This window comes from Oncorhynchus tshawytscha, linkage group LG33 (genome assembly GCF_018296145.1).
Source record: "Oncorhynchus tshawytscha isolate Ot180627B linkage group LG33, Otsh_v2.0, whole genome shotgun sequence".
NCBI classification, from domain to species: Eukaryota; Metazoa; Chordata; class Actinopteri; order Salmoniformes; family Salmonidae; genus Oncorhynchus; species Oncorhynchus tshawytscha.
This window is the reverse complement of record NC_056461.1, coordinates 3,208,773-3,220,484: the sequence shown is the minus strand read 5'-3', so window position 1 is coordinate 3,220,484 and position 11,712 is coordinate 3,208,773. Positions and strand designations below refer to the sequence as shown.

The 11,712-nt window shown below is 45.4% G+C and overlaps 10 non-coding genes across 10 annotated transcripts; all 10 read left to right on the top strand.

Annotated features, from left to right (window-relative positions):
- Positions 1 to 4,336: 4,336 nt before the first annotated feature.
- trnad-guc lies at positions 4,337 to 4,408 on the top strand. The gene has a single exon. It is a non-coding gene; the product is annotated as a tRNA-Asp (tRNA).
- Positions 4,409 to 5,142: 734 nt separating this feature from the next.
- Positions 5,143 to 5,214, top strand: trnad-guc. Its single transcript has one exon. It is a non-coding gene; the product is annotated as a tRNA-Asp (tRNA).
- Positions 5,215 to 6,751: 1,537 nt separating this feature from the next.
- On the top strand, positions 6,752 to 6,823 carry trnad-guc. Its single transcript has one exon. It is a non-coding gene; the product is annotated as a tRNA-Asp (tRNA).
- A 738-nt stretch (positions 6,824 to 7,561) lies between these two features.
- Positions 7,562 to 7,633, top strand: trnad-guc. The gene has a single exon. It is a non-coding gene; the product is annotated as a tRNA-Asp (tRNA).
- A 1,538-nt stretch (positions 7,634 to 9,171) lies between these two features.
- trnad-guc lies at positions 9,172 to 9,243 on the top strand. Its single transcript has one exon. It is a non-coding gene; the product is annotated as a tRNA-Asp (tRNA).
- A 732-nt stretch (positions 9,244 to 9,975) lies between these two features.
- On the top strand, positions 9,976 to 10,047 carry trnad-guc. The gene has a single exon. It is a non-coding gene; the product is annotated as a tRNA-Asp (tRNA).
- A 111-nt stretch (positions 10,048 to 10,158) lies between these two features.
- Positions 10,159 to 10,229, top strand: trnag-gcc. The gene has a single exon. It is a non-coding gene; the product is annotated as a tRNA-Gly (tRNA).
- A 552-nt stretch (positions 10,230 to 10,781) lies between these two features.
- On the top strand, positions 10,782 to 10,853 carry trnad-guc. The gene has a single exon. It is a non-coding gene; the product is annotated as a tRNA-Asp (tRNA).
- A 111-nt stretch (positions 10,854 to 10,964) lies between these two features.
- trnag-gcc lies at positions 10,965 to 11,035 on the top strand. The gene has a single exon. It is a non-coding gene; the product is annotated as a tRNA-Gly (tRNA).
- Positions 11,036 to 11,584: 549 nt separating this feature from the next.
- trnad-guc lies at positions 11,585 to 11,656 on the top strand. Its single transcript has one exon. It is a non-coding gene; the product is annotated as a tRNA-Asp (tRNA).
- Positions 11,657 to 11,712: the final 56 nt, after the last annotated feature.

Here is an 11,712-nt window from a genome sequence, read left to right as displayed (position 1 = left end):
TGTTCAGTGTTTTTTTATTAAAATTAATGATGAACACGTACCACGCTGAATTTTGGTCCTCCGATCCATCTCGCCTCTCCTCTTCAGAAAAAAAAAAAAAACCGTGACAATTATATGTAAAACATGTATCTTTCGTCAAAGTTTATGATGAGTATTTCTGTTATCTGACGTAGCTCTCTGTAATTACTCCTGATATTTTGGAGGCATTTCTGAACATGGCACCAATGTAAACCGAGATTTGTGGATATAAAAATGCATATTATCGAACAAAACATAAATGTATTGTGTAACATGATGTCATATGAGTGTCATCTGATGAAGATGATCAAAGTTTAGTGATTAATTTTATCTATAATTCTGCTTTTGTGACTATCTTTGGCTGGGAAAAATGACTGTGTTTTTTTGGGATTTGGTGGTGATCTAACATACCTTAAGGGAACATTTTGACATTTGCCATATGGTTAGTGAGAAAGTCCACATTGCAAATGTACGGCCCCTTTACTAGACGTTGGACGTTTCTAAAATTCGCGGGCGGCGTCGGGCCATGCATTTTCCAGGACGTCATCAAACGAACTCTCTCGGACATTCGGTTTCCATTTGATAAAATTATCAAATTTTGGTCATTTTTCCGCTCTCCCTGTAAATCCCACAAGAGGGCGAATGGAATCATATTGCAAATGTACAAAACATCACCAATCACGACGTGGCCTTATCTCCTAAACGGAAAAGATTTCGAAGACGAAACTTGGGAGGCATAAGTTTGGCATAATTGGCCCCGAACAAGATGGCGTCTAGGCCTCAACGTTTTTTGAGTTACATGTAATGTAACATGTAATTTCGAGAAGTATGCAAACCCCTGAGGAAGAAATCTGTGTTCGATTGCCAGGCCAACAGAAATCTCTGGTCTTAGTCGAAATCTCAACAGCGACATCGATTACATGTACGTGTTCGTGAGAGTCCCAGCATTCCATAGAGGGGTCACAGCAGCTTCTAGCTCTAACCATTCAGTCTATACAGATGTTTTTGTTAGAAGGGTTAAAGCCCAACACTGCAAACTTATGGTTTGTACCAATGCTCCACGTTTTTTCAAAGGTCCAACACACCAGCTCCTCGTTAGTATAGTGGTGAGTATCCCCGCCTGTCACGCGGGAGACCGGGGTTCAATTCCCCGACGGGGAGAAAGGACTGCTTTTTTTCGGGTGAACAATGTAGCTGAGCCCACAAATCGAAAAATATGCTTGGAGATAAGGCTTTATGATACGATTTCCGGCCTTTTCTCAGTATTCCAAGGCATTGGTTGTTCAGTGGTAGAATTCTCGCCTGCCACGCGGGAGGCCCGGGTTCGATTCCCGGCCAATGCAGGATGTTTTGAACATGTAATTTCGAGAAGTATATGCGAACCCCTGAGGAAGAAATCTGTGTTCGATTGCCGGGCCAACAGAAATCTCTGGTCTTGGTCGAAATCTCAACTGACTCTTGAAAAATCTGGCCTTGCTTTCGTTTTCAGTTTGGACATTCACTCATTCTCAGGAGACTTTGGTGAATCCATTGTAGATGTCCAGTGTGTGAGGTGATTTACTTTGTGAAAGGCTTTAGTTGTTAAATGGGAAACGATTAACCAACTAGTCAGTGACAACTGTCTTGAGTTTGGCATTTGTGACAATGTCCTGGGACATCCCACAAACGCGTCACCTTCTAACTACGATTGTGTGGCCTGTGAGTGGTATAGAGCGAAATCGATTACATGTACGTGTTCGTGAGAGTCCCAGCATTCCATAGAGGGGTCACAGCAGCTTCTAGCTCTAACCATTCAGTCTATACAGATGTTTTTGTTAGAAGGGTTAAAGCCCAACACTGCAAACTTATGGTTTGTACCAATGCTCCACGTTTTTTCAAAGGTCCAACACACCAGCTCCTCGTTAGTATAGTGGTGAGTATCCCCGCCTGTCACGCGGGAGACCGGGGTTCAATTCCCCGACGGGGAGAAAGGACTGCTTTTTTTTCGGGTGAACAATGTAGCTGAGCCCACAAATCGAAAAATATGCTTGGAGATAAGGCTTTATGATACGATTTCCGGCCTTTTCTCAGTATTCCAAGGCATTGGTTGTTCAGTGGTAGAATTCTCGCCTGCCACGCGGGAGGCCCGGGTTCGATTCCCGGCCAATGCAGGATGTTTTGAACATGTAATTTCGAGAAGTATATGCGAACCCCTGAGGAAGAAATCTGTGTTCGATTGCCGGGCCAACAGAAATCTCTGGTCTTGGTCGAAATCTCAACTGACTCTTGAAAAATCTGGCCTTGCTTTCGTTTTCAGTTTGGACATTCACTCATTCTCAGGAGACTTTGGTGAATCCATTGTAGATGTCCAGTGTGTGAGGTGATTTACTTTGTGAAAGGCTTTAGTTGTTAAATGGGAAACGATTAACCAACTAGTCAGTGACAACTGTCTTGAGTTTGGCATTTGTGACAATGTCCTAGGACATCCCACAAACGCGTCACCTTCTAACTACGATTGTGTGGCCTGTGAGTGGTATAGAGCGAAATCGATTACATGTACGTGTTCGTGAGAGTCCCAGCATTCCATAGAGGGGTCACAGCAGCTTCTAGCTCTAACCATTCAGTCTATACAGATGTTTTTGTTAGAAGGGTTAAAGCCCAACACTGCAAACTTATGGTTTGTACCAATGCTCCACGTTTTTTCAAAGGTCCAACACACCAGCTCCTCGTTAGTATAGTGGTGAGTATCCCCGCCTGTCACGCGGGAGACCGGGGTTCAATTCCCCGACGGGGAGAAAGGACTGCTTTTTTTCGGGTGAACAATGTAGCTGAGCCCACAAATCGAAAAATATGCTTGGAGATAAGGCTTTATGATACGATTTCCGGCCTTTTCTCAGTATTCCAAGGCATTGGTTGTTCAGTGGTAGAATTCTCGCCTGCCACGCGGGAGGCCCGGGTTCGATTCGATTCCCGGCCAATGCAGGATGTTTTGAACATGTAATTTCGAGAAGTACATGCGAACCCCTGAGGAAGAAATCTGTGTTCGATTGCCGGGCCAACAGAAATCTCTGGTCTTGGTCGAAATCTCAACTGACTCTTGAAAAATCTGGCCTTGCTTTCGTTTTCAGTTTGGACATTCACTCATTCTCAGGAGACTTTGGTGAATCCATTGTAGATGTCCAGTGTGTGAGGTGATTTACTTTGTGAAAGGCTTTAGTTGTTAAATGGGAAACGATTAACCAACTAGTCAGTGACAACTGTCTTGAGTTTGGCATTTGTGACAATGTCCTAGGACATCCCACAAACGCGTCACCTTCTAACTACGATTGTGTGGCCTGTGAGTGGTATAGAGCGAAATCGATTACATGTACGTGTTCGTGAGAGTCCCAGCATTCCATAGAGGGGTCACAGCAGCTTCTAGCTCTAACCATTCAGTCTATACAGATGTTTTTGTTAGAAGGGTTAAAGCCCAACACTGCAAACTTATGGTTTGTACCAATGCTCCACGTTTTTTCAAAGGTCCAACACACCAGCTCCTCGTTAGTATAGTGGTGAGTATCCCCGCCTGTCACGCGGGAGACCGGGGTTCAATTCCCCGACGGGGAGAAAGGACTGCTTTTTTTCGGGTGAACAATGTAGCTGAGCCCACAAATCGAAAAATATGCTTGGAGATAAGGCTTTATGATACGATTTCCGGCCTTTTCTCAGTATTCCAAGGCATTGGTTGTTCAGTGGTAGAATTCTCGCCTGCCACGCGGGAGGCCCGGGTTCGATTCCCGGCCAATGCAGGATGTTTTGAACATGTAATTTCGAGAAGTATATGCGAACCCCTGAGGAAGAAATCTGTGTTCGATTGCCGGGCCAACAGAAATCTCTGGTCTTGGTCGAAATCTCAACTGACTCTTGAAAAATCTGGCCTTGCTTTCGTTTTCAGTTTGGACATTCACTCATTCTCAGGAACTTTGGTGAATCCATTGTAGATGTCCAGTGTGTGAGGTGATTTACTTTGTGAAAGGCTTTAGTTGTTAAATGGGAAACGATTAACCAACTAGTCAGTGACAACTGTCTTGAGTTTGGCATTTGTGACAATGTCCTAGGACATCCCACAAACGCGTCACCTTCTAACTACGATTGTGTGGCCTGTGAGTGGTATAGAGCGAAATCGATTACATGTACGTGTTCGTGAGAGTCCCAGCATTCCATAGAGGGGTCACAGCAGCTTCTAGCTCTAACCATTCAGTCTATACAGATGTTTTTGTTAGAAGGGTTAAAGCCCAACACTGCAAACTTATGGTTTGTACCAATGCTCCACGTTTTTTCAAAGGTCCAACACACCAGCTCCTCGTTAGTATAGTGGTGAGTATCCCCGCCTGTCACGCGGGAGACCGGGGTTCAATTCCCCGACGGGGAGAAAGGACTGCTTTTTTTCGGGTGAACAATGTAGCTGAGCCCACAAATCGAAAAATATGCTTGGAGATAAGGCTTTATGATACGATTTCCGGCCTTTTCTCAGTATTCCAAGGCATTGGTTGTTCAGTGGTAGAATTCTCGCCTGCCACGCGGGAGGCCCGGGTTCGATTCCCGGCCAATGCAGGATGTTTTGAACATGTAATTTCGAGAAGTATATGCGAACCCCTGAGGAAGAAATCTGTGTTCGATTGCCGGGCCAACAGAAATCTCTGGTCTTGGTCGAAATCTCAACTGACTCTTGAAAAATCTGGCCTTGCTTTCGTTTTCAGTTTGGACATTCACTCATTCTCAGGAGACTTTGGTGAATCCATTGTAGATGTCCAGTGTGTGAGGTGATTTACTTTGTGAAAGGCTTTAGTTGTTAAATGGGAAACGATTAACCAACTAGTCAGTGACAACTGTCTTGAGTTTGGCATTTGTGACAATGTCCTAGGACATCCCACAAACGCGTCACCTTCTAACTACGATTGTGTGGCCTGTGAGTGGTATAGAGCGAAATCGATTACATGTACGTGTTCGTGAGAGTCCCAGCATTCCATAGAGGGGTCACAGCAGCTTCTAGCTCTAACCATTCAGTCTATACAGATGTTTTTGTTAGAAGGGTTAAAGCCCAACACTGCAAACTTATGGTTTGTACCAATGCTCCACGTTTTTTCAAAGGTCCAACACACCAGCTCCTCGTTAGTATAGTGGTGAGTATCCCCGCCTGTCACGCGGGAGACCGGGGTTCAATTCCCCGACGGGGAGAAAGGACTGCTTTTTTTCGGGTGAACAATGTAGCTGAGCCCACAAATCGAAAAATATGCTTGGAGATAAGGCTTTATGATACGATTTCCGGCCTTTTCTCAGTATTCCAAGGCATTGGTTGTTCAGTGGTAGAATTCTCGCCTGCCACGCGGGAGGCCCGGGTTCGATTCCCGGCCAATGCAGGATGTTTTGAACATGTAATTTCGAGAAGTACATGCGAACCCCTGAGGAAGAAATCTGTGTTCGATTGCCGGGCCAACAGAAATCTCTGGTCTTGGTCGAAATCTCAACTGACTCTTGAAAAATCTGGCCTTGCTTTCGTTTTCAGTTTGGACATTCACTCATTCTCAGGAGACTTTGGTGAATCCATTGTAGATGTCCAGTGTGTGAGGTGATTTACTTTGTGAAAGGCTTTAGTTGTTAAATGGGAAACGATTAACCAACTAGTCAGTGACAACTGTCTTGAGTTTGGCATTTGTGACAATGTCCTAGGACATCCCACAAACGCGTCACCTTCTAACTACGATTGTGTGGCCTGTGAGTGGTATAGAGCGAAATCGATTACATGTACGTGTTCGTGAGAGTCCCAGCATTCCATAGAGGGGTCACAGCAGCTTCTAGCTCTAACCATTCAGTCTATACAGATGTTTTTGTTAGAAGGGTTAAAGCCCAACACTGCAAACTTATGGTTTGTACCAATGCTCCACGTTTTTTCAAAGGTCCAACACACCAGCTCCGTTAGTATAGTGGTGAGTATCCCCGCCTGTCACGCGGGAGACCGGGGTTCAATTCCCCGACGGGGAGAAAGGACTGCTTTTTTTCGGGTGAACAATGTAGCTGAGCCCACAAATCGAAAAATATGCTTGGAGATAAGGCTTTATGATACGATTTCCGGCCTTTTCTCAGTATTCCAAGGCATTGGTTGTTCAGTGGTAGAATTCTCGCCTGCCACGCGGGAGGCCCGGGTTCGATTCCCGGCCAATGCAGGATGTTTTGAACATGTAATTTCGAGAAGTACATGCGAACCCTTGAGGAAGAAATCTGTGTTCGATTGCCAGGCCAACAGAAATCTCTGGTCTTGGTCGAAATCTCAACTGACTCTTGAAAAATCTGGCCTTGCTTTCGTTTTCAGTTTGGACATTCACTCATTCTCAGGAGACTTTGGTGAATCCATTGTAGATGTCCAGTGTGTGAGGTGATTTACTTTGTGAAAGGCTTTAGTTGTTAAATGGAAACGATTAACCAACTAGTCAGTGACAACTGTCTTGAGTTTGGCATTTGTGACAATGTCCTAGGACATCCCACAAACGCGTCACCTTCTAACTACGATTGTGTGGCCTGTGAGTGGTATAGAGCGAAATCGATTACATGTACGTGTTCGTGAGAGTCCCAGCATTCCATAGAGGGGTCACAGCAGCTTCTAGCTCTAACCATTCAGTCTATACAGATGTTTTTGTTAGAAGGGTTAAAGCCCAACACTGCAAACTTATGGTTTGTACCAATGCTCCACGTTTTTTCAAAGGTCCAACACACCAGCTCCTCGTTAGTATAGTGGTGAGTATCCCCGCCTGTCACGCGGGAGACCGGGGTTCAATTCCCCGACGGGGAGAAAGGACTGCTTTTTTTCGGGTGAACAATGTAGCTGAGCCCACAAATCGAAAAATATGCTTGGAGATAAGGCTTTATGATACGATTTCCGGCCTTTTCTCAGTATTCCAAGGCATTGGTGTTCAGTGGTAGAATTCTCGCCTGCCACGCGGGAGGCCCGGGTTCGATTCCCGGCCAATGCAGGATGTTTTGAACATGTAATTTCGAGAAGTACATGCGAACCCCTGAGGAAGAAATCTGTGTTCGATTGCCGGGCCAACAGAAATCTCTGGTCTTGGTCGAAATCTCAACTGACTCTTGAAAAATCTGGCCTTGCTTTCGTTTTCAGTTTGGACATTCACTCATTCTCAGGAGACTTTGGTGAATCCATTGTAGATGTCCAGTGTGTGAGGTGATTTACTTTGTGAAAGGCTTTAGTTGTTAAATGGGAAACGATTAACCAACTAGTCAGTGACAACTGTCTTGAGTTTGGCATTTGTGACAATGTCCTAGGACATCCCACAAACGCGTCACCTTCTAACTACGATTGTGTGGCCTGTGAGTGGTATAGAGCGAAATCGATTACATGTACGTGTTCGTGAGAGTCCCAGCATTCCATAGAGGGGTCACAGCAGCTTCTAGCTCTCTAACCACCATTCAGTCTATACAGATGTTTTTGTTAGAAGGGTTAAAGCCCAACACTGCAAACTTATGGTTTGTACCAATGCTCCACGTTTTTTCAAAGGTCCAACACACCAGCTCCTCGTTAGTATAGTGGTGAGTATCCCCGCCTGTCACGCGGGAGACCGGGGTTCAATTCCCCGACGGGGAGAAAGGACTGCTTTTTTTCGGGTGAACAATGTAGCTGAGCCCACAAATCGAAAAATATGCTTGGAGATAAGGCTTTATGATACGATTTCCGGCCTTTTCTCAGTATTCCAAGGCATTGGTTGTTCAGTGGTAGAATTCTCGCCTGCCACGCGGGAGGCCCGGGTTCGATTCCCGGCCAATGCAGGATGTTTTGAACATGTAATTTCGAGAAGTATATGCGAACCCCTGAGGAAGAAATCTGTGTTCGATTGCCAGGCCAACAGAAATCTCTGGTCTTGGTCGAAATCTCAACTGACTCTTGAAAAATCTGACCTTGCTTTCGTTTTCAGTTTGGACATTCACTCATTCTCAGGAGACTTTGGTGAATCCATTGTAGATGTCCAGTGTGTGAGGTGATTTACTTTGTGAAAGGCTTTAGTTGTTAAATGGGAAACGATTAACCAACTAGTCAGTGACAACTGTCTTGAGTTTGGCATTTGTGACAATGTCCTAGGACATCCCACAAACGCGTCACCTTCTAACTACGATTGTGTGGCCTGTGAGTGGTATAGAGCGAAATCGATTACATGTACGTGTTCGTGAGAGTCCCAGCATTCCATAGAGGGGTCACAGCAGCTTCTAGCTCTAACCATTCAGTCTATACAGATGTTTTTGTTAGAAGGGTTAAAGCCCAACACTGCAAACTTATGGTTTGTACCAATGCTCCACGTTTTTCAAAGGTCCAACACACCAGCTCCTCGTTAGTATAGTGGTGAGTATCCCCGCCTGTCACGCGGGAGACCGGGGTTCAATTCCCCGACGGGACGAAAGGACTGCTTTTTTTTCGGGTGAACAATGTAGCTGAGCCCACAAATCGAAAAATATGCTTGGAGATAAGGCTTTATGATACGATTTCCGGCCTTTTCTCAGTATTCCAAGGCATTGGTTGTTCAGTGGTAGAATTCTCGCCTGCCACGCGGGAGGCCCGGGTTCGATTCCCGGCCAATGCAGGATGTTTTGAACATGTAATTTCGAGAAGTATATGCGAACCCCTGAGGAAGAAATCTGTGTTCGATTGCCGGGCCAACAGAAATCTCTGGTCTTGGTCGAAATCTCAACTGACTCTTGAAAAATCTGGCCTTGCTTTCGTTTTCAGTTTGGACATTCACTCATTCTCAGGAGACTTTGGTGAATCCATTGTAGATGTCCAGTGTGTGAGGTGATTTACTTTGTGAAAGGCTTTAGTTGTTAAATGGGAAACGATTAACCAACTAGTCAGTGACAACTGTCTTGAGTTTGGCATTTGTGACAATGTCCTAGGACATCCCAAACGCGTCACCTTCTAACTACGATTGTGTGGCCTGTGAGTGGTATAGAGCGAAATCGATTACATGTACGTGTTCGTGAGAGTCCCAGCATTCCATAGAGGGGTCACAGCAGCTTCTAGCTCTAACCATTCAGTCTATACAGATGTTTTTGTTAGAAGGGTTAAAGCCCAACACTGCAAACTTATGGTTTGTACCAATGCTCCACGTTTTTTCAAAGGTCCAACACACCAGCTCCTCGTTAGTATAGTGGTGAGTATCCCCGCCTGTCACGCGGGAGACCGGGGTTCAATTCCCCGACGGGGAGAAAGGACTGCTTTTTTTCGGGTGAACAATGTAGCTGAGCCCACAAATCGAAAAATATGCTTGGAGATAAGGCTTTATGATACGATTTCCGGCCTTTTCTCAGTATTCCAAGGCATTGGTTGTTCAGTGGTAGAATTCTCGCCTGCCACGCGGGAGGCCCGGGTTCGATTCCCGGCCAATGCAGGATGTTTTGAACATGTAATTTCGAGAAGTACATGCGAACCCCTGAGGAAGAAATCTGTGTTCGATTGCCGGGCCAACAGAAATCTCTGGTCTTGGTCGAAATCTCAACTGACTCTTGAAAAATCTGGCCTTGCTTTCGTTTTCAGTTTGGACATTCACTCATTCTCAGGAGACTTTGGTGAATCCATTGTAGATGTCCAGTGTGTGAGGTGATTTACTTTGTGAAAGGCTTTAGTTGTTAAATGGGAAACGATTAACCAACTAGTCAGTGACAACTGTCTTGAGTTTGGCATTTGTGACAATGTCCTAGGACATCCCACAAACGCGTCACCTTCTAACTACGATTGTGTGGCCTGTGAGTGGTATAGAGCGAAATCGATTACATGTACGTGTTCGTGAGAGTCCCAGCATTCCATAGAGGGGTCACAGCAGCTTCTAGCTCTAACCATTCAGTCTATACAGATGTTTTTGTTAGAAGGGTTAAAGCCCAACACTGCAAACTTATGGTTTACCAATGCTCCACGTTTTTTCAAAGGTCCAACACACCAGCTCCTCGTTAGTATAGTGGTGAGTATCCCCGCCTGTCACGCGGGAGACCGGGGTTCAATTCCCCGACGGGGAGAAAGGACTGCTTTTTTTCGGGTGAACAATGTAGCTGAGCCCACAAATCGAAAAATATGCTTGGAGATAAGGCTTTATGATACGATTTCCGGCCTTTTCTCAGTATTCCAAGGCATTGGTTGTTCAGTGGTAGAATTCTCGCCTGCCACGCGGGAGGCCCGGGTTCGATTCCCGGCCAATGCAGGATGTTTTGAACATGTAATTTCGAGAAGTACATGCGAACCCCTGAGGAAGAAATCTGTGTTCGATTGCCGGGCCAACAGAAATCTCTGGTCTTGGTCGAAATCTCAACTGACTCTTGAAAAATCTGGCCTTGCTTTCGTTTTCAGTTTGGACATTCACTCATTCTCAGGAGACTTTGGTGAATCCATTGTAGATGTCCAGTGTGTGAGGTGATTTACTTTGTGAAAGGCTTTAGTTGTTAAATGGGAAACGATTAACCAACTAGTCAGTGACAACTGTCTTGAGTTTGGCATTTGTGACAATGTCCTAGGACATCCCACAAACGCGTCACCTTCTAACTACGATTGTGTGGCCTGTGAGTGGTATAGAGCGAAATCGATTACATGTACGTGTTCGTGAGAGTCCCAGCATTCCATAGAGGGGTCACAGCAGCTTCTAGCTCTAACCATTCAGTCTATACAGATGTTTTTGTTAGAAGGGTTAAAGCCCAACACTGCAAACTTATGGTTTGTACCAATGCTCCACGTTTTTTCAAAGGTCCAACACACCAGCTCCTCGTTAGTATAGTGGTGAGTATCCCCGCCTGTCACGCGGGAGACCGGGGTTCAATTCCCCGACGGGGAGAAAGGACTGCTTTTTTTCGGGTGAACAATGTAGCTGAGCCCACAAATCGAAAAATATGCTTGGAGATAAGGCTTTATGATACGATTTCCGGCCTTTTCTCAGTATTCCAAGGCATTGGTTGTTCAGTGGTAGAATTCTCGCCTGCCACGCGGGAGGCCCGGGTTCGATTCCCGGCCAATGCAGGATGTTTTGAACATGTAATTTCGAGAAGTACATGAACCCCTGAGGAAGAAATCTGTGTTCGATTGCCGGGCCAACAGAAATCTCTGGTCTTGGTCGAAATCTCAACTGACTCTTGAAAAATCTGGCCTTGCTTTCGTTTTCAGTTTGGACATTCACTCATTCTCAGGAGACTTTGGTGAATCCATTGTAGATGTCCAGTGTGTGAGGTGATTTACTTTGTGAAAGGCTTTAGTTGTTAAATGGGAAACGATTAACCAACTAGTCAGTGACAACTGTCTTGAGTTTGGCATTTGTGACAATGTCCTAGGACATCCCACAAACGCGTCACCTTCTAACTACGATTGTGTGGCCTGTGAGTGGTATAGAGCGAAATCGATTACATGTACGTGTTCGTGAGAGTCCCAGCATTCCATAGAGGGGTCACAGCAGCTTCTAGCTCTAACCATTCAGTCTATACAGATGTTTTTGTTAGAAGGGTTAAAGCCCAACACTGCAAACTTATGGTTTGTACCAATGCTCCACGTTTTTCAAAGGTCCAACACACCAGCTCCTCGTTAGTATAGTGGTGAGTATCCCCGCCTGTCACGCGGGAGACCGGGGTTCAATTCCCCGACGGGGAGAAAGGACTGCTTTTTTCGGGTGAACAATGTAGCTGAGCCCACAAATCGAAAAATAT